The sequence below is a fragment of the Cyprinus carpio genome, chromosome B13 (assembly GCF_018340385.1).
Source record: "Cyprinus carpio isolate SPL01 chromosome B13, ASM1834038v1, whole genome shotgun sequence".
Lineage (NCBI taxonomy): Eukaryota > Metazoa > Chordata > Actinopteri > Cypriniformes > Cyprinidae > Cyprinus > Cyprinus carpio.
Genome location: NC_056609.1, coordinates 9,842,190 through 9,847,282, shown reverse-complemented (window position 1 = coordinate 9,847,282; position 5,093 = coordinate 9,842,190).

Here is a 5,093-nt window from a genome sequence, read left to right as displayed (position 1 = left end):
TTTTCAAAATAAAAGTCTGGCGTGGAACAAAATAAAAACTTGAGCTCTGGCGAACAGTTTTGTTTTTGTTTTATTTTATAATTTTATTTTGTTTGCGTTTTTTAATCACAAAATATTATATATTGAAACTAGCTTTAAGCTGTATCCCGATAAGTTATGTTTCAAAATGACATCATATTAAATCAATACAAAACAATAAAGATAAATAGGTTCAGTGGCCTATAAAAATAATTAAACCGGATAACAAATGAGCACATTTAGTGTCTTGCTTATGCTCGTTTTCAGTGTCCTAATGCTGGCAAACACAGCTAAGATCGCTCCATCTGACTGCACTATTTGTAATGGTCCAATTACATGAGATAGACAGCTTAGAACAAGCTCTCACAGGGGTTGCTGAGTTCACAAAATGAACCCTTTTGGGTCCAACAAGTCATTAGTCATTTCTGAGTATTCTGGGTGTTTTGTTCTCTGAAGTCTTTCTGAGTATCACACATGTTAAAAAGTGAAAATGTTCAGTTTATACCCAGAGACATTTACAACAACAACAACCAAGCAACTTAAGTAGACCTATTAAAGTTTTATTTTTTCCCAATTGTGTTTTTCTATTCTTTATTTAGGGATATTCCAAAAAAAAAAAAAAAAACATTACAAAAAGTAAGCCTATTATTAAGATTGTATCACTTCAGTGGTACAAAATACATACCAAAATGATTCTGACAGCTTTGCAAGTGATGTAAGAAAATAATTTTTATAGCTGTTTTTCTGGCATCACAATTACTGTACAAACTTCGTCACTGACAGCTTACTAACATGCCAAATTCTGTCATGTTTTGTCCTGTTTTGAAAACAAACTGATTAGATTTTTTACTTTAAAAAAAGGGGAAAGGATGGGAATCATTTTGGACATGAGCGAGGCCTAAATTAATCCTTCATGTGGACAGATGGGGGAGCTAGCTGACCAGAGGAGGCAGATTATAGCAGCCAGGCTGGGTGCATGGTCTAGATTTTTCTAGATTTAAGATAGTGGTGGGTCAGAACAAAACTCTCGTTTTGGTTGAGTCTTAAGGGTAAGTGCCCTTCTGCTATTTGGGACACATGGATGGATGTTACCTGGTGTAAATGGGAGGAAGACAAGTATAGTATAGTTAAAATCTATTAATATATTTACTGACATGTCATTTAAGACTTAATGATATATATATATATATATATATATATATATATATATATATATATATATATATATATATATATATATATATATATATATATATATATATATATAATTAAACTTTATTTGGAGTACTACTTTTGCAAAATTCACATTTATTAATATTAAGCCTGAAATGTCTTTTAATGTCACTGTTGATGAGGATTCTATGATCTTTGAATAATATCGGTCTTTAAATGCGAGGTATTTAAAGAGTACCTGAAGTATACTTACAATAATGCCACTTCAGCACAATCAAATATACTTCAGTATATCTTCAACACTACTTGCACACAATTAAAGTGCATTAAGCACAAAATTTGTTCCAATTTAGCAAACTCTAAGTATACCAGCTTAGTCTACCAAAAGTTCAACTGGGTATTTTTATTAAGTATATAATATGTACATTTATTAGTAGTATACTTAGCATGAAATAAATGTAATTTATGTACATTTCAGTATATTTACTTTTCACTAGGGTTCAGTCTATTGCAAGTTAAAATCAAGTTCGACTAAAACTATAAAATATTTCTGTTACTTGCAATTTAACTTAATTTAACTAAAATAAAATATTAAAAACCATAAACATAGTTTATTGTAGCTAATAGCATTTATCACTTTCTTTAACCTGATGTAAAATAACTAAAACTGAAAAAAAAGAAAAAAAAACACAATATAAACATATTGAGAAAAAAATGCAAATATTATCAAAACTTTAACTATGATTAAAATGAAAACCAAAAATATTAAAATAAAAAAATAAAAATACTTAAAATATGTATCTATATGTTAAAAGAAGTGCATATGGAGCTGGTATCACAGGATCACTCTTTTTCACTTTAGATAGTTTTAAATAAGATTAGGAATAAATAGATAAATAGAAGTCTGTGTCAGCACTGTGTGGGAATGCATTGTGAATGATGATCCACAGTGAGGATAGCGGAGGTGGCGTGGGTGAGTCGAGAGACAAGGTCAAAAGTACAGGTCTGGGAAGTGCTGATTCTGGATCGGAAGTCTTGGCTGATTTTACACACGTCAGAAAAGTGACACAAAAGTGTGAGGAATGTCCAAAGGCCTTCAGTTGAGTTTTTCTTCCATTTCCTTCGTGCTATACACTGTTTCTTCTGTTTGAGTGTAGTAATTGAGGACATGATGGATGATGAGGTAATATCTGCAGACATGCTGAGAGAAGTGGGAACTTTCGAGGGTCCAGAACTTTCTGCTGAAGATGACGAAGGATAGTTTAGGGAAGAGGAGGTAGTGAGTAGGTGGCAAATAGGGTATAAGAGAGTGGATACTGTCCGTCTGTGTCTGTTCTTTAAACAGGACAGCCGCTTATGTAACAACCACTAGACAAAATGGGAAGGGAGCCATTTTCTCATACATTTAAACAAATGGTGTAGTTTGTTATCTTTGTAGGTCTTTCTTTTCTATCTGTTTCGTTTTCATCCCTTGCGGATATCCTCCCTCTCTGCGTTCTTCTGTTTTTATACTGATAGAGCGTAACCTTTTGGCTTTCGTCACTTATATTTGGCCTCTTCCTGAAACACAGGCCTGAGCACTGGAGAAAGAAGGCACAGGGTGTAGGCGGCCTTATGTAATTTCTTTGTGCTGGTCAGTGAAAACAATTAGTGGATACACGTTAATTATGACTAATGTATTCTGTCAAACTTTGGATATGACTCACAGAGTGCAAAACAACACAAATAAATGGGGTGTCTTGTAGTGTAATTCTTAACTAAACTATTTTATCAAAGAATATTGAAAAAAGTATCACAGTTTCCAAAAACATATTAGGTTTTTAGCATTGATAAGAAATGATTATTGAGCAGCAAATCAGAATATTAGAATGATTTCTCAAGGGTCATGTGACACTGAAGACTGGAGTAATGATGCTGAAAATTCAGCTTTGCATCACAGAAATAAATTACATCTCAAAATATATTCAAAGAGAAAACAGTTCTTTTAGTTTTCAAAAATATTGCTAGTTTACAATGTGTTTTTGACCAAATAAATGCAGCCTTGGTGAGCATAAGAGACTTAGATAGTTAGATAGATGTATCTAATGCGTATAACATAGAGAGGAAATGAACTGTGACATTATTGTAGGCTGACATTAATTAAAAGCCCTATGCTCCAATGTGCTTCGCCCCTCCACGCCATCGTTATAAGTACCAATTAAATTACTGACGCGCTGCTTGTTTCAAACTGGAAAACTCTCAGTGGACACACTGGCTCTCATTGAGGATGAGGACAGAGTCAACCACAGACTGCTGGGTTTTCTGGGACACTAAGCACTGCGGGTCTGGGACAGGGTGGCCTCGGTGGAGACGAGGTGATGTTGGGGGACATAAGGCAATCCCATAAGCCCTGTGAAACACAGCAGGAGATGAAGCACTACCTTTTACACCATGAAGAGTTAAACAGCCCACACAGAAGAGGATCAAGGCCCTCCTTTCTGATTGGTTGTTACCATGTGTTCACGCAGCTGAGAGATGTTTACTGTAACAAAAGTCACTCTTGCTCATGTCAAAGACCTGCTAATTTAAACACATTTTGTTGACAAAAAGAAGGTCAAGTTTGCTTAAAATGGAGTGAAATTTGCATTGGAGCATAAATCTGTAAACGATAATGTGGATTATTTAGTTGTTTTTGCATTTGATTTAAGGTTGGAATAAGCTACATGACTTTTGCCCAGATTTTTGCCCCAATTTACAGTCTGGATGAGTTGATGCTAGTCAGAGCCAGTCTACAGATTTTAGGCAGTTGACAGTTTTTGCAGAAAATTGCATAGTGTATTAAGGGCACAGATGTTTTTAGGATTTCCAGATGATTTTTTTAATCTTCAGACTGTGACTCCATCCAGATTGAGCGCGATTTTAGAACACATATTGTTTTCATTTGTCATGTGTATTAATGCAACATGTTTCTGCATGACTTTGTTGTTTTCATGAAGTCTGGTAGTGTTAGATCCTCAGTAGTTTAATGTATGATGCATAGCAATAGGAGACCTATTATGCCCCTTTTTACAATATGTAATATAAGTCTCAGCTCAAATACCCTATATCATTTTGAAAATGCCTTATTTTGAGTGGAAGCAGAAACACACTGTTTTCATGCATGTCTCTTTAATGAGCTGTTGCTCCCCACCCCCTTTTCCAGAATAGGGTTGTGCCTTTACAGCTCATTCCTCAGATGCTCTACTAAAAAACATTTGTTAGATTTTGATTATCTTGTATATCCTGCTGAAATCATGTGTTTTAAACCATATTAGTTTAAATAAAAGTGCAAATGCTACAACTGAAAGGTCAGAAAGCTCATGCGTGCCTGACCTCAAATCGGCAACGACAGTGGTTACTGCAAAAGCTCAATGCACGGAGATGAAAACTGCAGGACATCAGGGGAGGACGACGCTGAGGAATGCGTTGTATATCCCATTGCATCCGCAGAACGTTTTGCCTGTTAACGCAGCAACAACAAACAGAGCCTCGATCAACTTTCAACAAGGACAAGACAAACTCATTCATAAGGACGGCACTAAATTGTGCATACATGAATACAACAGACTGTACTATCTGAACACTGTGAACGAAGACAGCGATAGTTGTAACGGATGTTATGACATTCAAACCTGGCGCGAAATCCTTGGTCACTGCAGTTATGATGATGTTTCCAAATTGCAGAATGTAATTGAGGGAATGAAAATCAAGGGAAAGATTGACAAATCTAACCTAAACTGTGAAATTTGCACACAGAAACAGAGAACCCGACGCTCGAGCTAAGGCTGCACTAGTGTACACCGACCTAGCTGGTCCGATTGACCCAGAGGCTAAAGATGGTTTCAAGTATGCTTTAGCATTTACTGATGACTACTCGGGTGCAG